This window comes from Peromyscus eremicus, chromosome 23, assembly GCF_949786415.1.
Source record: "Peromyscus eremicus chromosome 23, PerEre_H2_v1, whole genome shotgun sequence".
Classification (NCBI taxonomy): domain Eukaryota; kingdom Metazoa; phylum Chordata; class Mammalia; order Rodentia; family Cricetidae; genus Peromyscus; species Peromyscus eremicus.
This window is the reverse complement of record NC_081438.1, coordinates 4,467,508-4,491,767: the sequence shown is the minus strand read 5'-3', so window position 1 is coordinate 4,491,767 and position 24,260 is coordinate 4,467,508. Positions and strand designations below refer to the sequence as shown.

The following is a 24,260-nucleotide window of genomic DNA, read 5'->3' as shown; positions in this document are numbered from 1 at the left end:
TCAATCACTCGGGCAGTAACACTTGGGAACACCTTTTGGGGGGCCACCCCTATGCCACATACGTAAGCATGACCTGTCACAAAGGCCCCAGGAGACCACTCACTCAGAACCGCTCTCCCTGGCTAAATCCAGTGTAAGTTGAAAAGAGACTGTCGGGGCCGGAGGGATGGCTCAGAGGTTAAGAGCACTGACTGCTCCTCCAGAGGTCCTGAGTTCAATTCCCAGCAACCACATGGTGGCTCACAACCCTCTATAATGAGATCTGGTGCCCTCTTCTGTATACATAATAAATAAATCAATCTTTAAAAAAAAAAAGAAAAGAGATTGTCCCAGCCTCTTCCTCTCCCTCGGCAGGGAAAAGTGCCCTTGTGGGCAGCCTGTCCCTGGAGAAAGGCTGAATGTGGAGAAACGCTTGGCCTCCGGGGAAGGTTGCGACTCCATGAAGGCCACAGCCTGTGCGGCTTCCAGCCTCCATCTTTGCCTTTATCTAGAACTGCCTAGGCAGATCTCTGCAGCTCCACTCAGGGCCAAATACAGGCTGCGGCCTGGAGAGGAAGGTCATGCGAGGCCTAACAGGGTGAGGAGTTCAGAGAGAAAGGCAGCCACGGGGAGCTAGGGTGGCAGTGGCAGGCAAGGGCTAGGCCCTGGGGTCCGGAGTGACTCTGAGGGTATAACAGTACCCCCGAGTCTCTTTCCCTGGCTGGAACTTCATGGGAATTAGCCAGTGTGGACGTGGGAGCACGTCACCCTTTGATTTTTCAGAAAAATCCATAGCACCGGCTATATGTAAGACCCGAGGAAAGATGCAGTTCCTATCCTGAAGGAGCCAGAACCCAGAGTGAAGAATCTGGGGAGCCCGGGGGTTCACACAGGGTCTGCTCCACCCATGGTTGTCAGAAACATCTCCCTTCTCCTCACATTGTCCTGACCACACAGCCACCTCCGGACACAGGAGGAGCCCTGCGGTGTTGAGAAGCCCAGACCCAGGAAGAAGATGATGCACCAAGTTGGTGGCATTGGGGTCAAAGCCTGGCTGTGTGGCTCTGGGAGAACACTACCCCCCCTCTGCAAGTCACACCTCAGAAAATGCCAGCCTGCCCATTGCAGAGAGGTGCCCAGAGTCCCCAGGCTGCACAGAACCCCACAGGGACCCCTCTCCGCCTCCCTCTCCCCTTGCTGTGCCTCCCCGCCTGACCCCCCCCCCCCAGTCTTACTCTGGGTCTCTCTTCCCATCAGTCTCTCTTCGAGGCAGCCCGAGCAGAAGCCCACCCCACCTCCTTCCTGCTGCTTCCTCCCCCACCCCGGGTTCCCAGAGCCCAAGGCCTTCCAGGGGACCCTGTTAATAATTAAATGTTAATCTAAAAAGCAATTTGAGCTGCGGCTGGGCAGATCTGGTTAGAGATTACATTAGCATGGAGGAGGCCAGGGTAATTTTCCTTAACCCTCCTCTCGATCTCTCTAGCCGGGGAATCTTCAAGTCACGGGGCGGGTGCCGCTGATTAAACAGGCCCAGGGTTGGGCTATGGATAAGGGGACCTGTAAAAAATGATTATTTCCCGCTGCCGGTTGGGCTGGCACAAGAGGGGGATTTTCATTCTTAAGGGTGGGGGTGGGGAGCACTGCCCCTTCAACAGGAGCCTCATCGCCTGCCAGGATTACTATCCCCACCCCACAGGCCAGAGGCGCCTAAGATGCCCAGCTCCACCTGCTCTTGCCTAGCCCAACACCGCTCCATTCAGAGTTTTCCTGCCGTTTCTAGCTTCATGGGAAAAGGCACCGGAGCCATCGACACCGGCAGTTCTGGGCCAAAGGGAAAAACCAAAGCCAAAGTGGCGATCTTGGAATCTGGAGGTCGGCAGAGCGCTGGGGTGGCGGGCTTCTGTGCTGGCTGGTTTTATGTCAACTTGACACAAGCTGGAGTCACTTGGGAAGAGAGGATCTCAACTAAGCAAATGTCTCCATGGGACATTTGGCCTGTAGGCAAAGTTGGCCGTGCATTTTTTTAACTACTGATGGAGGTGGAAGGGCCTGGCCCACGGTGGATGGGGCCACCCCTGGGCTGGTGGTCCAGGGGTGTAGAACGAAGCAAGCTGAGCAAACCGTGAGGAGTGAGCGAGCGAGGAAGGACCATTCCTGCCTGGGCTCTGCTTCAGTCCCTGCACTGACTTCCTTCAGCAGTGGAGTGTGACCTGAGAGATGTAAGATGAAATAAACCCTTTCCTCCTCACAGTGCTTTGGGTCATGGCGTCTTACCACGGCCACAGGAATGCCAAGACAGCTTCTCCCGTCACAAGCCTCTCCCCTACACGCTCTGGCCCCAGTTCTGCACTTACTGGTCCTTGTCAACCCTTCCTTCTGGTAGAATACTCTTTTTGTTTGTTTGTTTTGTTTTTCGAGACAAGGTGTCTCTGTATAACAGCCCTGGCTGTCCTGGAACTCGCTCTGTAGACCAGGCTGGCCTCAAACTCACAGAGATCCACCTGCCTCTGCCTCCCGAGTGCTGGGATGAAAGGCGTGCGCCACCACCACCCGGCCAACGTTCTTTATGATGCTTCTTGACCTTCACTTGAAGCCCAGACTCCATTGGGGCTTTGAAGATGTCCAGGGTACATGAGATGCATGACACAGAGTGACAGGTGGGCTCCTAATGTAGATTCCAAACCTTTCCGTGTGAGTCACCAGGGCCTGCACACAACAGGTCCCCAGGAAAACATCTCCAGAGGGGAGAACAGGCAAGATGTGGATCTTAGCAAGCGGCTCGCCCTGAGGCAGGGCAGGGGCTGCAGGCCAGAGCCCGTCAGCACCACGGCCAGCTCCCAGAGCGAGGTCCCAGGAAAGGGGCGGGGCCAACTCTGGGAGGGCAACGATGCCAGTAGCCTTGGGAACCATCTGTGCCTTTCTCCGAGCTGCCAACTTCTGGGAAGAACATAGGAAGCCTCTACTGTGTGCCAAGTCCTGTGCTAACGCTGAGCCGTCGGGGTCTGAAGAGGTAGGAAGCTCAGAGGGACAGTAAGGCAGGGAAACGGGGGGGTCACCACGATGGGGTCATCCAACTCAGTCTGGGGGCGCCAAGAGGAAAGCCACCCAACAATCTCATAAGGTGACGGTACTGTGTCCTGAGCTGTGAGGCCAGGGGCTTGAGTTCTCTGTCCCTGAACTAAGTCGTAGCTTCACGTCTGAACTTAATTTGAACCTCAATTTCTTCATCAGACTGGCAAAATCATTCCGAGGGTAGAGGCAATCACCACGCCTGACAATCTGAATTTGACCCTGGAAACCCACAGGAAAAAAAAAAAAGTTGCTTGTGGTGGCAATTATCTGTAATCCCAGGACTCTTTTTTTGGGGGGGCGGGGGTGGATGAGACAAAGTTTCTCTGTGTAGCCCTGGCTGTCCTGAAACTCGCTCTGTAGACCAGGGTGGCCTCGAACTCACAGAGATCCGCCTGCCTCTGCCTCCTGAGCGCTGGGATTAAAGACGTGCACCATGGCCACCTGGTTAATCCCAGCACTCTTACAGTAAGAAAGAAGATGGAGACTTGAGGAACATCTTGGAAGCTCCTGGACCCTGACAAGCCTGAGGTGTGCAGCAAAAACAAGGGTAACCCTGCTTCAACAAGGTAGAAGGCAAGAACAGACTCCCCAAAGTTGTCCTCTGGTCTCCACACATGTGCACAGCCCCAGCCCCAGGTGTGCGCGCGCACACACACACGCACACACACACACACACACACACACACACACAGACTACAAATTTCTAAACATTCCTTTCCATAAGATGTACAGCTATGCACCAGGTCAAGTGAGCTACCTCAAGTGAGAGCAACTGTAACCAACTCAACAGCAAGTAGCAAACAGTGAGTAAAGAGGACAGGGATGATCCCAAGGGACGAACACGAAGAGCTGAGACCTCGGGAGGTCTCCGGCTGCCTCAGCACACACCTTGATGGCGGTGGGGGTGGGCACTAAAAGCGCCTAGTGTGTGTGTGTGAAGCCAGCCAGGCCCTACCCTTAGGAGGTCTACTCCAGACAGACAAGAAGTATAAACTCAGCACAGGAACGGACTTAAAGGTATAGGGCTGAGGGCTCACTGTGAAGGTTCAAAGGCACGTGCGCACATGCACACATGCACACACACACACACACACACACACACGCGCACGCACGCGCGCACACACACACACACACACAAACACACCACATACCACACACACATGCACACACACCACACACACACGCACACACATCTTACACACACACATATACACACACGCACACGCACACACACACACACACACACACGCACATATACGCACACACACACACACCCCAGCGCGGTGACAGAGGAGCAATCATGACCACTGTCAGGTCACAGCTGATCCTCCCCTAGAGCCAAGTAGATGAGTGGGGTTCACACTGTGAGGGGGGGGCTCTTCCAGCCAGAAGCAGGGCTAGTGCTGATGGACCAGGTCCTAGCTAAGGAGACTTGCAGACCCCCTCCCCAGTTCTGACCTTCTGAAACACTCTTCTACAGTACCACATCCCAAGGTGGGAAGTGTGGGGTCCTCCTTGTTACCTCCCAGCGAAGGTTGCGAGAAGCCAGGAGTTGATAAGAACTGTGGGTGTCGCGAGGGTATAGGCCTGGAAGAAACGCCCTGGCCCAGTATTTCTGAAGGGAGGTTGTACATTTTAGAGGATCCGAAAAGAACCAGGCGACCCCGAGTGTGAGGGGTTCTCTGAAGAGGCAACACTGTACATAAAGTTAAAGCCATGTAAAGTGGGAGAGCACCCCAAGTCCCTGAACCCACAGTTTAAGGTTAACCAGGCAGTGAAAAGTGGTAACAAGAGCTGGGGGGAGGGTGTGTGTCTCTGTGTGTTCTCTGTTGGCTCAGCCTGTCACCGACATCACCACATTTAGCCCACTCTGCCACAGGCACCACTGCTTTACACCCAAGGAAGCAGCGTGGAAGGGGCTGGAGCGGGATTCCTGGCGGTCAGGTGATGGAGAAAACAGAAGAGGTCCTGGGATGAGTGGGCCTTGGCCAGGGGACCCCAGGATTTATACAGAGCTGAGAGGAGGCAGGCTGGCTGGAATGGTCCTAACGTGTTTGGAAGACGGAGAGATGAGTGGTGGCAGGGAAGAAGCCACGTGGCAGGGGAGGGTTGAATGGTTGTGGAGGAGAAGCCACGTGGCAGGGGAGGGCTGAATGGTGACAGGGGAGGGTTGAATGGTGGTGGTGGAGAAGCCACGTGGCAGGGGAGGGTTGAATGGAGGCAGGGGAGAAGCCACGTGGCAGGGGAGGGTTGAATGGTGGCAGGGGAGAAGCCACGTGGCAGGGGAGGGTTGAATGGTGGCAGGGGAGAAGCCACGTGGCAGGGGAGGGTTAAATGGTGGCAGGGGAGGGTTGAATGGTGGCAGGGGAGAAACCACGTGGCAGGGGAGGGTTGAATGGTGGCAGGGGAGAAGCGTTTGGGACTAGGATGAAGACACTGCCCCGTGGCAGCACCGATGCTAGGTTGGCAACGTGAACGGGGGAGCTTGTGAGCCTCAGGGAGCCACATGCGTGGTCCAGTCTCCAGCTTTCAACCTCTGCTGTGGAGCCAGGGGTGTCTGACACCCCAATTCCTGAAAAGCCCCCACCCATGTCACCCAGTCACGGGGTACCACAGTTTCCAAAGAACCCAGCACAAGAGCTGGAGCTCCGGTTCAAATTTCAGCTCAGCTGGGAGGCTGTTTTCCTTGGTGTTCGTGGGAGGGGGGTGTATTTTTCTTCTCCGTGCTTTCGGGAGCTTGACGTCTCTGCCTCGGACAAGCATCACTTGTGTTTTGTTAGTTTTCAGAATGTTTGGAAAGGGGTTTCAATCTCTGGCTGTCGGGAGACAGGAGACTCAGGGTAAATCAGTCATGGGACAGGCAGCAGCTGCTGATGGGGCGGAAGGGCTGGATAGGGGACAGACAGACAGACAGACAGGACCAGAAGCTCTGACACCAGAGGCAGAGAAAGCATTCAGCTTTCAAGGGCCAGCGCAAGTGCCAGCAGGTCCCAGCAGCGACCCTTCCGCCACAGACTTGGCTCTGCGAGAGCCAAGGCCCCGCAGCTGCCACACTGCCCCTCACCCTGAGGGTCCAGGCCAAGCTTTCCACCTACCACCCATCCCCCACCCCCACTGACTTCTAGACATTTCTAGTATCTTCCTCGTGACAGCCTACACCGCCTTGTTAACTGCCTGGCCACGATGGCTTGCTTTCTGATCCGCTAGACAGCTTTCACATTTCCGGTTCTGTCTCTCCACACAGCGCTGTCCAACAGACCTAGGCAAGCTCCATTTGTGAGTATAAATTCTCTATAGCCAAGAGGAGTTCAATTTAGCAATGTACCCCGCTTGATCCAACATGTTCACGGTGAGACCTTAAGACACGGACGAGGACGGTCCTTTCTGCACTAAGCCTTTGAAGTCTAGAGGAGACGGATTCAGCAGCCACCTGTGGACAGCACTCCATGTCCACCTGTCCCCAGCCTGTCCCTATCACCATGTTCTGCATGGTGGCAGTCCATGGCACTTCTTTTTTTCCTGCCTCAGCTCCAACATCTTCTTCTCCATGAAGGCCTCCTTAGCCACCGTCCACTGGGCCACAACCCCCTCGCCACCCTTCCTTAGTGATGCCATGTGGCACTCTCGGATCAGTCTCTCGCTTCATGGCTAGGGCTCTGTGCTGCCAGAGTGCAGACTCCACTGTGCACACGCTGTAGCACACAGTAGGTGTTAGAGGATGGAGGAGAGAATGAGTGTGAAGAGGTGAGCCAGGAACCCCTTGGCTGCCTACGTTATTTCACATTCTATTGAGTGGTGAGAGGCAGGAGGCTAAGGTGTGTGGTGTGTGGGGTGTGTGTGGGGTGTGTGTGTGTGTGTGTGTGTGTGCATGTGTGTGCATGTGTGTGTGTTGTGTGTGTGTGTATGTGGTGTGTGTGTGTGGTGTGTGTGCATGTGTGTGTGTGGTGTGTGTGCATGTGTGTGTGTGGTGTGTGTGTGTGTGTGTGCATGTGTGTGGTGTGTGTGTGTGTGCATGTGTGTGTGGTGTTTGTGTGTGTGTACATGCATGCAGGCGGGGATGTGTGTGCACACGTGTGCATGTCCACACATACACACACCCCTCCCCACACATGCCATGTGGAACCGAGGATGGGCCCCCTTTCAAAATCAGTCTGCATGGGAAAACGGCCGTGACAAGCACAAAGCCAAGATTGAATCAGCCATGGGCCGACTGCCGGGTGACAGTTACAAATGATCTGATGTGGGAAAGACGGGATCAGATGTATGCAGAACAAGGGCCACCCGGCGCCTGCCCATGCCAGACAACAAGCTGCTTGGGGGGCAGGTGGCTCCCCAGAGCCCGGGCTCAGCAGGCGGCCCAGTGAGCTCAGGACAGGCTGAGCAGAGCCGGCTCTTCCTAGGACCAGGCCCTGGACGCTGTCACGCCCCCACACCCTCCACCGAGCCTGCCTGCCCAGGTCGGCCATACTGGACACGTCTCAAACACTCCATCCCCGGGCAGACCCTCCCTCAAATGGTACCAAGTATTCAGCTCGGGGCCTTGAGATGGTGGCTGCTGCCAGCATCCATCAGACTTGATGCTTCCAAATACCCAAAGTAGAATGTTGCCTTTATAACGGGGAAGGGGTAGTTTACAGCCCCGCCCCTCTATCTTCCCTCACAACTTGAGGAGTAGGCTACCTGCCGCCACCTGCAGCTCTACACTGACCCTTGGGACAGGCCTCTCCCCTGAAAGGAGGCGGGGCTTCCAGACCCATGTTTTCAGTTACCTGATACAGAATGTCACATCACTGAGACCGCCACCCAAAGTGCTCTGTGAAGCTAGATCCAGAGAGGCTGTGTGGCTTCTACAGGGGCGCCCAGCAGTGATACAGTGGGGCCTCGAGTCAGGCAGGTAGGTGCTTCAAGTCCACGGGAATGTCTGGGCTTTTATACGCCAATTCTTGGAGGGTTGTTTCCTATGTGGCTGGGCTGAGCTGGCTTACCTGGCTTTTGGGGTCTCACTCACCCCACCTGACCACATAGTTCATCATCTCAACCTGACAAACTCTGGCACAGTGGGCTACAGAGGGCTGAACACCCCCCCCCCTCAAGGCAGGTGGGGCAGGCAGAGGTGGAGGGCTTCCTCCTGGGCTCACTGTCCTTGGGGCTGAAAACCAAGTAGTGTCCCAACCTGAGTTCCAGAGGCTGTAGGGCTGGGGAGCTCCTGAAGGAGGGGGGGTCCCCTTGCTTCCTCTAGTGGCAGCTAGGCAGAGGACCCATCCCTCAGGCCTCCCATCCCCAGAAGGGCAAGCTACAGAGGCCGTGGAAGGAAAGGGATTCATCCAAGGTCGCCTGGTGGGCCTGAACTTGAATCCATGTCTACTGGACTCTGAAGCCACCGGAAGGCTGTGCTAAGGGGGAGCTTGGGCCTGTAGGTAGGCACTGGCCCCTACTGGGGTGGGCACTGGGCTACTTTCTCTGGCCACTGTCTTGGCCCTGCTTAGCTGCCATGATGTGGGTCAAGAGGCTGAAGCCCATGGGGCCACCTAAGGCCAGTGAACTTGCCCTCCAACCCCCGCACCATCATGGTGTCCTACTGACCCAATTTCTATTTCCACCAAGCACCACTCCCGTCTGTCCCGGTAGGTTCGGCTCCAGGAAGCAAAAAACTGCTCTTCAGCTAAAGTGCGAACCCCAAACTGACTTCTAATCCATCTCTGCCACTCCACTCACCAGCAGGGCTGTCCTTAGCCACGGAGTCCCTTGCTGCCTCAGTTTCCCCTTCTGAACTGTGACATCAGAAACCACACCTGCTTCCGTGGCTGCATGAAGGCTAAGCTAGGTGACACCGGCTGATGAGGGCACTCCCATGTCACTCACTCTTGGCGGAGGCAGGGATCTGTCCATGGTGGCCCTGCAGCAGGGGGGAGGGCCGGGGACTCAGTCCTCAACTCCGAGAGAGAGAGAGAGAGAGAGAGAGAGAGAGAGAGAGAGAGAGAGAGAGAGAGAGAGAGAGAGAGAGAGAGAGAGAGAGAGAGAGGGCTCCACAGGGCACATTCACCAAACCTTTTCAGAGCACCCGCATGCACCAGACTGCAAGACCCACAGAGGACAAGGCGCACGCCAGCAACCTGAACCTAGGGCCCTGTGATTTCAGGGGAGCCGGGAGAGCGCTATGCAGGACTGACAGCTTCCTGGGAAGGAGGGCCTGACTAGACATCTGAATACTCCAGGGTCAGGGCATGCCTAGTGAGCCAGGAGAGCTCAGCAAACCACAGCAGATGGTGAAGTACCACAGGGGAAGGGTCCAGGAGTGAAACTTCAGCCCTCGGTCTCCCACTCCATCCTCCTAACCTCACTGGAGTGGGGACTGCTACTATCCGGGTGTTCTAGGAGGAGAGACCGAGGCAGTCACATGCTAGCCTTGAAATTGTAAATCCCCTGCCTCAACCTTCTGAGAGCCGGGGCTACAGCCTAGGTACAGTTACAGCTAGACAAAGGGTCTGAAGTCCTTCTAAGCATCAGGAAAGCATGGGGCAGAGGGAGGCTGCTGTGTGGGCAATGTGTAAGGAAGGACACAGGCTAGAGACCCAGGGGTCCTCACCTGCAGACCAGAGAGCGGGTGTGCTAAAGGCACCGGGATTCCCACTCAGCCTGGGGCTCTCCCATTGGCCAGCTGTGGCAGGCTCGGGCAGGACCACTCATCTCTCCCTGCTCTGGTCACCCCATCTCTAGAAAGGTGTTCATAACAGACCTACCTACCTTACAGACCCGGGAGAAGAAATTTGGTACACAATAACTACTGCTCATTGATTAAGAAAAAAAAAAAGAAAAAAAGAAAAAAAAAAAACAAAACACCACACGCCTTTAATCCCAGCACTCAGGACGCAGAGGCAGGCGGATCTCTGTGAGTTCGAGGCCAGCCTGGACTATAGAGCGAGATCCAGGAAAAGGCGCAAAGCGACACAAAGAAACCCTGTCTCGAAAAACCAAAAAAAAAAAAAAAAAAAAAAAAAAATGAAGCGTTGTAGGTCTGGCTTAGTAGTCGAGCATTTGCCTCACGTGGTCTTGGGTTTGATACCCAGCACTTTAAAGATAAAATAAACCAAGAGCGGCTAGCCTAAACCCATGCCCAGCCAGTGTGGGGATGATGTGGTCACTGGGTCAGCTCCTGTCTCGGTCCAGGTAGGTGCCAGGAAGAGGGGCGGAGGGGGCAGCACATCTCAGCCTTGCCAGGGCACATGCTGGCACGCGCGTGTGTGCTCGCGCTTCTGTGTGTGTGTGCTGCTGCTGCAGCTTCTATGCAAACATGTTAATTTGTTTTCATTTTGTGTTTTTTTTTTCCTTCGCAGGATAATTGGGTGAGTTTGAAGTCTTGGCGAGGCTGCTGATTATAGCTGTTTGGGTGGTGCCCTCACGGGGCTTGGGCCCTGCCTCCTGCCTCTGGTGGAGCAGACGCAGTGGGGGGTGTTCTCTTGGGGGCGTTTGCGGGGGTGGGGTGGGGACTCGGGGCTGACCCGGGACCTCTGACATGCTCCCCGCCCAGACAACGTGGCATCGCTAGAGCGTGCGCGTCTGCCTGCGTACAGCTTCTCTTTGTGCTGCTGACTGCGTGCAATTAAAAAAAAAAAAAAAGAAAGAAAGGAAAAGAAATGCAGCTGCTTTGGCAGTGCATGCCTGTTATTCTAGCATTTGGAGGTTGAGGTAGGAGGACTCCAGGAGGTCCGGCACAACCTTGGCTACCTACGGAGCGAGTTCGAGGCTACATTGAGACTCCTCCGAAACAAAACCCAGAAAATGAACTTTTTCACTCATCTCTTGGTCATGAGGACCAAACCAACCTGACAGCTCACGCTTCTGAGGTCAAGTGGCAGCTGTTCTGTTGGGAGGTGGGTGCCTGTGTTTTCCACTCTGGAGAGAGGCGTAGCTTTGGGAACGGATGGTCTGAGGCTCAGATCTGGGTTCCCCTCAGAGCCCAGGTGACCTTGGCCATTTTCCAGATTTCTGAGTCTTCTCTTACCCGAGACCCCTCCTACCTAGCCTTGATATTCAAAGACCATGGCTGGATATGACAGGCATCGGAGGGCCTCAGAGTCCAAGCTGAAACTGGGGCTCTTTGCCCTATGGGTATCCTGCACTTGACCCCATCTTTGGACTCACAGCATTGGCGCTGTTTGTGTCTGCCCACCCCTTAGTCGGGGACCAGTGTCCGAGGCTGGGCCATCTTTGGCTCTCATTCTCTATGTCAAACTGTACATAAAAGCCACTGTATCAAGCTGTAATGTTTGACTACTCTATCTCATCGGGGTTCATAAGGGCCTGGCCCCATGGTGGCACACAGTAGGCCCACAGCAAATGAGGTGATTGGCGGTGGAGGCTCCGGATTACGTGGTGGCGGTGGTGGTGGTGGTGGTGGTGGTGGTGGTGGAGGTGGTGGTGGCGGCGGCGGCGGCGGCGGCGGTGGTGGCGGTGGTGTGAGATGACAGACTTCCGGCTGGTCCTGGGGGTGGTGGGCAAACCTCTGAGAAGGGCTTGGCCCCTTCATCACATGGGGTGGCAGCTGGCAGCACCCCTCCCCCACGGAGAACCACAACAAAGGGTCCTCTATTTCTCTCTCAGCATTTGTTCCTGGCCAGGCTGGGCCACACCACCCTCTCCCTGCTCTGCTGGCCGCCCAGCCGGCTGAGCAGACACAAAGGCCAGTGTGTCCCTGTGGAGCCGGCCTGGCCCCAGAAGACCCTGCGCACAGAGAGCGTATGAGGCTCAGAAGGGTCCTGGGAGGGTGTGCGGGTGCGGGTGCGTGGTGGTGAGGCTCCCCATCCAGGTGCAATGGGGAGGGGACAGAGGACAGGAAGGGGTCGTGGCTTCGAGGTCCAGCTTCTGCACCTCCTAGTCATATAACCCTGGGGGGGGACTGAACCTCGCTCGGCTTCCCCTCTGTAGAGAGGGGCCTAGGACAGCGACATGTCCAGCCACCTGGGTTGTCACGAGTTTGGGGCACTGTTCCACTTGAGGGATAGAAGGTAGGCTGGCGCCTCACGAGCGTAAGCATCCATGTGCATCTCTTCAGTTTTACTCAGGAAGTTGACCAGTAAACCAAGGACCCCCCCCCCCCCAAATCCAGCAAAGTCCCAAGCTGATGGCGCTGACTCTGAGCCAGGCTCTGAGGTCCTGTCTAGGTGGTGGTGTGACAGGAGCTGCTGGGTATTAAGCACCTACTGTATACAGGGACTGGGAGCTACCTCATCTCCTCCCAACCCCACTGCTGCTCTGGAAGGGCGAAAACAGGATGGTACCACGGTCAGGGACTGGAGCCCACCAACCAGGGCTCAAAAACCTCACCCTCCCTGTACAGAAGAGGATGTTCACTCTCAGAAGGTCTGCAGTAACATGAGAAGAGAGACTCATGATGTCTCCAGGCCCAGCAAGCCTGACATCTTTTGTTTGTTTTTCGAGACAGGGTTTCTCTATGTAACAATCCCGACTGTCCTGGAACTTGTTTTGTAGACCAGGCTGGCCTTGAACTCACAGAGATCCACCTGTCTCTGCCTCCCGAATGCTGGGATTAAAGGCGTGCGCCACCACCGCCCAGCAAGCCCGACATCTCAACCAAGGGGATATTCCCCTAAAGGCCCAGGGTAGGAACTGAAACCCACTGGTCGTGTCCTGGTGCCTGGCTATATAGGAGGCAGGCACCATTCCAGGAGCTACACTAGGCTTTGTAGGCTGCCATTCCACCACAAACCTTGGAAACAGTCCTTTAGCAGGTTTTTATTTTCTTATTTCACTTCTTAGACTCTGAGGACCAGAGCCCTAGAAAACCTGCAGCCTGCAGAGGGTGGGGCCAGAGATCCAGGCCTCTCACCCGAGGACTCATCGTCCCTGCTGACCCCCCACCCCACCCCCACCCCGGACCCTTGACCCTTCCACACAACATCTCCCTGTCCTCCTCCTACCCGCCTGAGCTGGGGCAGCCAAGTGAACAGCGGAGCACCAAGTAATTAAGACGACGCACCATCCGGGTGCCTGGGAACGCTGTGGAGTTTCCCTTTTATGTTTATAGCAATTGTATGAAAATGTGCGACACGGAGCGGCACCAGCTGACAAACGAGAGACGAGGCAGACAGGATTCCGGGCCGGCTTTTTTCTGGGCCTGATTGGCATTAATTGTGAGCGTTTACAAAGCACAACTCGGCGCCTGACATTTACTTCAAGCGAACGTTTCCTTCTAATAGTTTTAATGATTACATCGGGAGCTGGTGATCACCACCGGGTGGGGGGGAGGCTGCCTGGTGCCTGACTTCCCGGCTACCTGCTGCAGGAGGGCTGTGCCAAAGGGCCGGGGTTGGGCACAGGACCGAACCCCGAACCCCAGTGTGTGCCTAGCTGCTGGCACCTCTGGTGGTTGCCAGTTTATAATGCTGAACAGGAAACACTGGGGAGCCCCAGGGTGGGGGTGGGGTGAGCAGAGAGGGGACACCGGTCTGGCTTTGGCTGGAGGCCCTCGGCTCCTCATGGACTAGGAAGGACCCTACAATGGCTGGTCGCAGTTTTCTTACTGTGTGACTTTGGCCAAATCTCTTCCGAGCTCTAGGCTTGGTCCTCTTACCTGACAAGAGGGGTAAGGATTCAGACATCTCTGGCCTGTCTCCCGACGCATGACCCTGGAGAACCCTCAATCCCTTAGTCTGTTTCCCTTACCTGAGATGAACTTAAAGTGATTTCTAGACCCTAGGAAAAGGGGGCATGGGGAAACCCCGAATTCCTGACAAACCAAGACCCTATACTGCTTCCTCCCTGGAGAAAAGGCCGCAAACCCCAGACTGACTCGCTATCCCGCTCACTCACACTCTAGCCCGCTCGCTCACTCACTTGCTCACGTCCACTCACTCAGGCACTCACCAGATTGCTTGCGTACTCAGTCGCTCACAGACCCACGCGTGTGCTCACTCCCTCACGTGCTCACTCCCTCATGTGTGCGCCTGCTTGTTCGTGCAATCACGTGCTCAGGTACTCACTCGTGAATTCCCAGAGCCATCAAATGCCCGGTTAGGAGCCTGGGAAGGTATCAGGGGACAGGGCTAAGAGCCTCTGAAGGGCCTCCTTGACAGGGCCCAGAGCCTCGTGATCAAGAGACATGACAGTTCTAAACGTACTTCACGTGTAGAGCTCTGCCATCCTTATCTCCAATCATCTACAGCAGAAGAAACTGAGGCACAGACAAGGAGAGACAGACTAGAGTCAGTCTGGGAAACAATCCTGGACAGACGGCGTCAGGGGCAAATCCTCTCAGAAGCTGCCGAGCAGAGGCCCTCGAGCCCTGGGGAGAAGCCGTATCTGGGGATGACACCCCCCCCCCCATTGCCCTTCTGTCTTGGCAAGGACTCAAATGCACAGCCAGGCATGGCATCAGGGCAAGGGGCATCGGGGACAAGGCAATCGGTGATGCCGTCAGCCCCACGACCAGGGTTCCACTTCCTAGAAACCCAACACTCTCTCATACATGGCTACACGCTAAGTCCGGCCAGAGGTCAAGGGACGCCCCGCCCCCCCTCGGCCCCGGTATATGAGAAGGGCACCCATGGCACATGCAGAGGCCCAGAGATGTGAGAGAATCCAGCGGGGTTGGGAGCAGCAGGCTGAGCCCTGCTGGCCTTGCCAGGTTCACCCTGAAGAGTGTTCCCAAGATGAACCCCAATTTCCGCGCTGGCTTTAGCCAAAAACCTCTCACAATATTTTTCAGTTAGTTTGGGATGGCGGTGGGGAGACAGAGAAAAAAAAAGAAAAGAAAAGAAAAAGAAAAAAGAGGGAATTTTTTTTCCCTTTTGCATATGGTGGCACAGATGGGCCCATGATCCGTAAAAACTGTCTGCAATTAAACTCCCACTTTGCATGGCTGGATTTTGTCAGTCGTCTGAACCATGAGTGGAGGGCTCCACACTGACAGACAGGAGCGGTGGGGGGTGGGGGGTGAGGCAAGATTCCTCAGGATGGGCAGCAGCCCAGGGACCTCGGACGGGGACCTGATGGATGGCTGGGTGGATAGGGAGTGACAGGGGACACATATCAGCTCTTTCTCTAGGTAGCCCATGGCGTTTACCAGGACAGCCAGAGAGCTGGGTGGGGCCTGGGCTAGGGCTGGGTGAGGTGGAGAGTGAGGCTAATCACGGTCAGGCCCTGCCAGAAACCGGGTCTGAGGCCTGCAACGGGGTGGGAGGGTAGGTGCCGCCGCAGCCCGCCACGAAGGGGGTTCCTTAAACCGCAGTCCAATTTGCAGGTGCAGGGCCAAGGAGCCAGAGCCTGGAGCCCGGTTGGCAGTAGGAATGGAAAACGGTGCCAGGAAGAGCTGCCAAAGGCCAGAACCGACGCACTCCGGTCCCCGGAGGAATGAGTCCAGCCTCCACTTAGGGGAAGCAGGTAGGGAAACCAAGGCGCGTGCCAAGACGCTCTCAAGGATCTGAGCCAGCTCTGCCAAACTAATGGGCTTTGCATGGGTCAGCCTCTTCCCACGGGCTTCCTCCTGCTACCCCTGGGCTCCTAGAGCGGGTCCACGACGGCTCCAGCTGCTGCCCTGGGATGCTCCGTTGTTTGGGTTAACGAATGCCTCATTTGGCGTTGGGACATCCTGAGATCACTAATAATTGTCCCATGATGAAAGAAAGAAGGCCCTGCTGGACCTTTCCCTGCCCGCTCCACGCTGGGAGAGAAAAGTCATAAAAACGGCTCGCTATCACAGCTACTGAGGCTCCGACTGGATGTCACTGCTAATTGGGTATCACACCCTTGTCTTGTTCTCTCAGAAGCTAAATCAAGGAAGCGCCACTGCCGCGGACTAATTATATCTCCGGCCTGCAGCTTGTCTCTCCCTTTATTGAGTTAAAAAATGGTCACGAACCTTCATCTTTCATCCCCCGTGCCCCCCCCCCCCCCAGTGCCGGGCCCACACTGGCCAGGCTGCTCAGGTGCACACTGTGCAGCGGAAGGTCAGGAGAGGCCTCCGAGACAGGCAGGGCTGTGGAGGGCTGGGAGGGCCCCTGCTCCGGGTACCTGCTTAGTCTCCTCCCTCCCTGGCCACTCTCCTGCCAGACCTGGGTATTCCAGCTTTTACGGGAGAGGAGGACTCTGGGCTCGCTCCACCTAGCAGCTGGATCCCTTGGGTGCTCTGGGGGGCATTTCTGCCCTGTAAGCACGCATGCATTCATTCAACCTACCTGGATGTCTACCTACTGTGTACTAGGCACTCTTGTCTACAGCTTCTAGTAGCCTGGAAGCAGGTAGTATCAAGCACAGCACCCTCATTAGTAGAGGTACTAGATACTGAGATGGTACCTCATGGCTCCTCTGCTCAAAGCTGCCGCCACCAAATGTCAAGGCCAGCATGTGGCTCCTTCCAGTCCCCTCCCAGTCATATCCTGAGGGCCCTTTCACCTAAACAGTCCCACCCACCTGTCACGCTGTCCCTGCCACACTGCCTCTCAGCCCTTCAGGCTTCAGAACACATGGCAGCTTGTTCAGAAGGCTGTCACATCTGCCTGGCACTCCCGGGCTGTGGCCTTTGGGTCCCAGGTTTGAAGTGTGTCAAGCTATACTGCTTAACAGTGCTGAACTTCAGCCTTCTCATCTTTGAAATGGGCCGAACTCTTCCTAGAGGTATAGAGAGGCGTGCGGGTGCCCTGTGGGGTGATGAATGAGAGGGTGTCCGCGAAGAACTCAGTAAGCGCTAACTGTAGAGAAATTCCAGGCTACAGGTGCTTTGGAACTTGTATGGCGGGTAGTAACTGACCCCCACACTTAAACAGTTCTGAAACAACCCCTAGACTCAAAGAAGGCCCCTCACCATCTCCAGGTGTGATCCCCTGACCCTCTGAACCACAGACGGCAGAGGGACCCCTGAGCTCATTACGGCCAGGCCGTGTTTTAGCTCACAGGCCCTGATGACTGATTGGCGCTGGCTGCCCAGAGCACTGGAAGGAGCCCAAGGTCAGGAAAAGAACGAGGCAGGGGAAGAGGGCAGCGATTGATTGGCAATGTCTGCCAAGGGCGCCCTGGCAGAAGGGGAGCTGGGCCTGCCACAGGACTGACCATCCTTGACATTTTAAGGGATGCGCTTGCCTCTGGGTTGAGCTAGGGGGCAACTTGCTCAAGGTTGTGCAGAATGTGGAGAGCTGGCTAGTCTAAAGTAGGCCCCTGGGCTCCTGCTCGGGCATCTCCCTAGGACAGCCTGCCCGGTCCTACATCAGAGGACCCTGTTCACCTGCCATGTGGCCCTGGCTGGAGACTTTCCCTTCACTACAATGAGCCTCACTTCTCCACTTAAACAACAGGGATAAAACTGCCCTTGGCGGGACAATAGGAGCCTTAAATAAGGATTCCAAAGGCCGTGGCAGGAAGCTAGGTCTAGCACACAGCAGATGTCAACAGTGATTCTCATGACAGAGGAGTTGAAAGGGGAAGGACCATGCTGGGCGATGGTGGCGCACGTCTTTAATCCCAGCACTTGGGAGGCAGAGCCAGGCGGATCTCTGTGAGTTCGAGGCCAGCCTAGTCTACGAAGCGAGTTCCAGGGCAGGCTCCAAAGCTACAGAGAAAAACCCTGTCTCGAAAAACCAAAAAAAAAAAAAGGGGGGGGGGCGGACCAGAAAGCAACAGGACCTTCCCCTCCAAGGAACCCTCCCTGCTCTAAGTTTCTACCTGAGCACCCATATGCTTTGAGGGAGCTGAGGCCTACAGGGACCGGGGCCATCTCACCCCCTGGCTCGCTGGCACAACAGCCACACACAATGAATCCCTCTATTGTGGCAGTTAGCCCAATCCAGCCTCTCCCTCAGCGCTTACCACCTTTTGTCTCCAGTGCCAGGAGGGGAGAAGCCCTCTGGCTGGGCAGCAATGGGCATTCCTGTTCACCACCCACCAGCTGGCATTTCAGCCAGACCTCACAGCCTTCCTCTCAGGTGGACTCTGGGCCCACCTGACAGATGAGGAGCCTGTGGTCACACAGATGGCGAGGGTGCATGGGCCTGGAGAAGCTGCTACCTCTGCCTCCAGATCAGTGCCAAGCTAGGCCTTGGCTCTGCCAGACGGACGGACGCAGCCAGAAGTGAATCTTGAAGCAGACAGCTGATGGCGGGACTCTTTCCTCCCAGGGAGGCCCCTCTCCCCACAGACCCTGGGTCATTAAGTTCTATGTCTACACGTCTTAGAGCCTGGTCACAGCCAACGCCTCTGGCCTCACCTCCTGACCTCCCAGGCCATTGTCCCCTGGGCCTCTATATAATAACAAGAGCTCCTGGGGGGCCCCAAACAGCTGCTAGAGCTGGGGCAATGGCTTGATCTGGAGAGCTGAGGTGACTGGCCAGGACCTGAGCGAGTGTCCTGGACACACAAAATTTTCCCACCCACAGCCCATAGGAGAACTGCCATTGCCAATAAACCACCAGGAAACTGATCTGGATGGGAACACACATACCCAATGAGGAGAGAGACTAGGGTTCCACCCCAGACAGGCCTAAGGGCCCAAGGCCCCTGCTGAGCTCCTCAGTCCCTAGGCCATGATGAAGTCCCTCCTCCCTTGGACCACATGGGACCCTTGGCTTGGACGTCGAGATGATTCCCTCCCCCGCAACACCCTTACGAGTTTCTCTCTCCTTGACCCACTCTCCCCTCCGGTAAGCTGTCCTTTTCGGACCACGCCAAGGGTACTCCCTCTGCCAGCGACACCCCCACGCATCCTGGGCTGGGCAGATTCTCCGCCCCTCTGTCAGGAAGCCCTCTCTGAGCAGATGCAGCCTTTCCCTCCTGGGGATCCCTCCACCCTTGCGCCTACCCAAAATATCTGAAGGCCTCTTCTCCCCGAGGCCCGAGCAACAGTGGGCACACCAGGAGTCCCTCATCAAGACTGGGACTGTGTGTCTATGCAAGTCCAATCACCCCTCCTCACTGCCCATGTCCCCACCCCCACCCTGACTACAGGAATCCACTGCCCTCCATCACCCGCCACTCCCCAGCTCTGTGACCACAGGCATGAACGCATCCTCTCTGTGTCCCCCAGCGAAAGAGATTAGGGGACCTGAGAGGGACTGAGATATCTATGGGTCATCTGGCTCCTCAGGGGCCTCTATTTCCCCATCTCTGAAATGGCACCAACTCCACTAGGGACCGATAGGAGCGCCCCACCAGCCCCCGGCTCCGCTTGCCTTTTGTTTGAGGCTCGCAGTAGGCCCTCAGCTGTTTCTCAACTAAGCAATCAGTGGTCCAGGTGGAAAGAATGCACACACATACCCCCCCTCCCCGCGTACCCCCCCCCACAGCCTCCACCCCTTCGCAGAATCCCTCTCCCCACCCCCAGCCCGGGCAGACTAAAATAGTCATTAAGCAGGTTTCAAAAGATGTCAGTAGCTTATAATTATAGTCGACATCCTTCTGAGATAAAAGTGATTACCTTGGATGCAAATCGCTTAGCAACCAATCAGGGCGGCGGGCGGCGCCCGCGGAGGTGACCGGCCGGCAGCGCAGCCCTCCTCCCTCGGCCGGCCGCACCGCACAGGCGGCGAGGAAGCGCACAATAGCTCTTGACACGCAAATGGGTTAACACAATAAAGGCGGCTCCGGCCGGTGCTGGGGGAGAGCAGCAATTCCCGGCCCGCGGGAGGTAATAAAGCGGCCCTTTTGTGCGCGCCTCCTCGTTCTCACCCCCGCCCAGCCCCAAGGAATCGCTGCCTGATTGAATTACGGTCCATGAATACGAGCTGCTTGCCTGCTTCCTCCGGCTGGGGAGGGTTGGCAAAGCACAGTGGGCAGGCGGGAGGGAGGTTGGGGGAGGACACCCTGGCCAGGCCCCAGAGCCCCCTGGCACTCAGATGGGAGCCACGTGTGCTCAGCACCATGCGGGCTCACCACGTGGGGGCCCCCTTGCCGAGGTGCTGGAAGGGTAGGGGGACCCCAAGCCCAGAACTGGGTCTTCTGCTCTGGGCTCCAAGACCCTGGGAGAGCTGGAGATTACGCTCATAACAGGTATACACTACATTTATGGAACGCTTACTGTATGCCGTGGCCTGCAGTAGCCCTGGCGGAATGCCCACCACGCCCCTGGGAAGTGGGTGCCCCTTGTAGCTCTTCACAGATGAGGAAACCAAGCCTCAGCGAGTCAAAGCCATGCAGCGGGGTCCCACAGCCAGTCGGTCCCAGACCCAAGCGTCCCAGAGGCTGGTTCTCTGCCGTAAGCCTCTCTGGGGAGCTTCAGGTTTCTTATCACAGACATCAAGCAACTAGGCAGGGCCTAGACCTAGTCTAGCTGCGAGGCTCCAAAGCTCAGGTCACTGGAGACCGGGCACGGCGAGGAGGGAACCTTAAGTGGAGGCTGCCCCACCTGAGACTCCAGGATACAAGCCACCTCCGGGCCACCCTGCTCCAGTCAACCCTCAGATAGCTCGGAACCACTCACTCCTCTGGGACAGCCCGGACTGCTCTTCTATCTGTCCCTTTGGGGGCTCATGTCCCATCTTCTTCACATATGCCCCCACCTGCTGCTGGACCAGGAGCTCCACCCATTAAAATGCACCCAGTCTTGAGCCTGCCACCAGCAGAGCCTGCCACCAGCAGAGCCTGCCAGCTCTGGGTGGCTGAGGTGTCTGGGTGACCCAGGGCCATCACAGGCTCCTCTAAGCAAGCCCAGGGGGCCGAGCAGACCACACAGGAGCTGGCTTCTTGACTATCTCTGGCAGGTGGGTTTCAGGCTACACATTCCTCCTCCTCGTCTTCCCAGGGCTACAGAAAGGGGCCCAGCCCAGCAGCTGAGGGCCACAGGCTGAGGTCACAAGGCCTGGCAGAAAGTTGCCACTGTACTCGACTGGTCCCGTCTCACCCAGGAACCCGTCCCAGGGCAGGGGTACCTCCCCTTGTGCCTGTGTGTGTGTGTGTGTGTGTGTGTGTGTGTGTGTGTGAGGTTGGGAAGGTCTGGCTGCAGATTCTAAAAGCCAGGGCCACTGAGGTCCACCCCCGGCAGCTGCATGGCTGAGCACCTACAAAAAGGCCATTCCTTCCTTGGCTCGAGCCTCGGGTTTCTCATCCGCAAAATGGGTCACGGCGGCACAGGCCACCCCAAGCAGCAGCTGAGATGCTGCAAAATGCCTGGCACTCTGGAAGACGCTGGGTAAACTGGCACTCCCCCTGCTTGTCGTCTGGCGCTCGCTGCCAAGCCCGGGGAGCTGCCGATGGAAGGGAACAGAAGGAGTTGCCCAACTCTGACAGCCTTTCCCTCCGCCTTGGCTGAGGGAGTGTAAATACTCCACAGAGGGCCTCCAACCGCCTGTGTGTGTATCTCTGGCGCGCACTCCAAGTTTGTTTCTAAACTGGGAAGTGTCGAGAGGCCGTGCAAACAGCCCTGTGCCCGCAGCCTCCCCCCCCCCCCCCGAATCTGCTGTTCTAGTGCAGTCCCCGGAAGCTTGTGTTTAAGGAAACTGTTTCAGCTGGAAATACCACCGCCACAGCAAACCCCCAAAGCAGCCCTCCTGGTGTTGTTTATTGACCTGTTACAAGAAAATCCCGGGAGGAGGAGGATGGGAAATGCTGTCTGTACTGAGAAACCGGGCCAGCTTCTCAGAATGCCCGCTGTTCATTCCTCCTCACTCTCTCTCACCTGTCCCCTCACCGTGGGAGCCATGAGGCCAGGTTTCCCCACCGTTCCTAGGAATTCGACTGTAGATGTTTCACCCATGTCTAATCCTGGCAGTCATTGCTGGGCTGGGCATAGACGTGGCCCAGGAGTTCTCTGGGCTCTGCACTGTACAGGGCTGCTGTGAGCCTGTGGTGGGGAGAGGGGGTTCTCGCCGTCCCCACCCATCCCCTCCCCCCCCCCCCCCCCCCCCGGCCCTGGCAGAGATGGACACATTCAGACCTTGGCTCCGACGGGCCCTGCATTTGCTTAATAAGCATCCATCACACCGCTTGTCAAAATCATCTTAAACACCGGAAGGCGAGTGGCTTAGGCAGGAGTTCCAGCTGGGCCAAGGCCCCTCACCTTGGGGTTGAACAGCAGGGGGTGGGGGGTTCCCCTGGACAGACACACACACACAGACAGACATGCAGACACACAGACCAGGAAGGTCACACAGCTCCTCTCTCTCTGGCTGGGAGCAGCACATTCCCATTCTCAAGAGAAGCAGCCTTCTTTTCTGTGGGGACCCCGGGAACTTCGGCTGCTGGCTGGGTAACATGGTGGGGGTCATGGGGGCCTCCTTTAGAGCATCCTGCTTACAAGTGGGAGGCTGCTCTTCAGGGAGCTGGGGGCTCCCAGGAGACGCAGGGTAGAGTCCGGAACACCTGTCCTTAGGGGCAGGAAGCCTCGGCGGCGGGGACAGCTGGCACTGGCTCCCTCCCCCACCTCAAGTGGTGACTGGGGATTTAGGTCATAAGATTGCAGTGGAAAGGATGGAAGGGGTGGCCTTCACCTCCTATTACTACCCGAGGACACCCGGCTCTGGCCATTCTGGCTCTGGGTTCAAGGCCAGCTGCACTGTGGCCACAATCCTCTGACATCAGAGGTCAGGCAGTGATGTCACATGCAGCCCGCTGGGACATGCCGTCTTGGTGAGTTATTTGTTAACAATAGAGACACAAATGTCTTGTCTCAGAGGACACGATCCTCAGACAGAAGTTTTGGGACTCCACACCCCGGGCCCTTCAAGGTCTCAAAGGTTGCTTTGGAGACCCTCCATGCTGGCTCACCCTGGATGTTCCCCAATCAATCCCTACAAACTACAAGAGTTCCCCGGGAATTTCCAGGGGGCAGAGCCACCTTTGTTAGCTCCATGGGTGGGGTGACCTTCCCTCTCTGGCATCTGCCGAAGCCCAGCAGAATACCCACCAGGGGTCTCCAGCCTGTCCATATAAGTTATGTGGGCAGGACAGGGGCGGACAAGAAGCCCTGCTGCTTCTGGGCGCTCCACAATCTAGGGCCCCCTTGAGGGCCGGTCCAGATTGCCTGGTTGCCAGAGGCTGCTCCCAGCTCCAATCCAAAAATCCCGAGCCCCGCAACTCACTGTGTCAGCCGGGCAGGCGAAGGGCACCAAGTCTCAGAGGCCACGACGCTCCAATCTGCGGGTCGCGGCCATGCAGGGGTGGGTGATAAAGATTGCCCGAGGAAGGCCTACCCCCCGCTTGGGGGGATCGATGCTTTTCTTCGGCTGGGAAGGGGAGCTGTCGGTGAGGGCGATCGCTACGCCCGAAAGCGCCGTCCGAAGTCGGGGAAGGGGGTTCCTCTGCTTCAGCACCGGTCACGTCCGCCCGGGACCCCGGCCGCTCGCGCGCTCAGGCGGTGCATCCTCGCCGGAGACTGTGCTCCATGCGTCCGGCGGGAGGCGCTGCGCCTCCCTTCAGGGCCCGGCTCACCGCGGCAGCTCTGCCCGCGCCTCTCCCAGGGCGCCCTCTCCGTCCGCTCTGGGAGGCCGGCGGCCGCGGCCCCTCTCGCCAGCCCCAGCTGCAGCCTGTCTTTGTTGCTTCCTCTCGCTTGCCCGCCCGCCCTCGGCTTGCAGCTCCAGGGTTTGCCCGGGGGGTGAAGAGTCCGTCTCCTCGGAGGATTGCACGCACCTGCAGCGGCCCCGGTTCCTCGCCCGGCGTGCACCGGCCCCCGCAGGTTGCAGAGAGCAGCGCCGAGAACGCACCGGCCCCTCCTCCTCCTCCTCCTCCTGCTGCTGCTGCTGCTCCGAGCCCCGGGTGTGGGGGGAGGGGAAGCCGGCGAGCAGCGGCAGTGGCAGCCGCAGCGAGCGACAGAGGCTGGGATGCAGCCTCGCGGGCCTTGGTGCTGAGGACCAGCAAATCCAGCTGGCGCAGGGCAGACTCGAGGATGGAGAGCCGTGCACCCGGCGTGGGGCTCGAGCGCTGCAGCAGAGGCGACGCACCGGTCTCTCCCGCGCCTGTGGCCCCGGACAACTCGCGGGGCTCCCGGGGCTGTCGCCTCGTACCGCCCGGCACCCTCGCCTAGCCTCGGGCCCCGGTCTCGGCCCGGCCTGGCCGGCGCGCGCAGCCTCTTCGCCGAGCTGCCGGCCCGGCAGTGCTGCCCGCTGCTCCGCTCCGGCGCGACTGACAGGCGCGAGCGCCCGCTGCAGCCGCGGCGTCTCGCCCCCGGCCCGCCCCCCGCGTCACAGCCCAATCAGCAGCAGCCGAGAGGCGGTTACCACGGTGACGCGGCGCCGCGTCCTCCGTGAGGCGGGGCCGGGGGCCGCCACGCGCGC

General features: G+C 57.5%; 1 protein-coding gene across 2 annotated transcripts in view; it reads right to left on the bottom strand.

Annotated features, from left to right (window-relative positions):
* Nucleotides 1-23,183, bottom strand: part of Fam222a (family with sequence similarity 222 member A) — a 47,469-nt gene extending 24,286 nt beyond the window's left edge. Inside the window, exon 1 of one of the 2 annotated variants that reach the window (XM_059249474.1) lies at nt 23,070-23,183. The gene's annotated coding sequence lies outside the window, so the exon portion shown is untranslated. Of the gene's footprint in view, nt 1-19,471; nt 19,875-23,069 lie in introns of those variants that run through there. The other variant, XM_059249475.1, reaches the window with a different exon arrangement.
* Nucleotides 23,184-24,260: the final 1,077 nt, after the last annotated feature.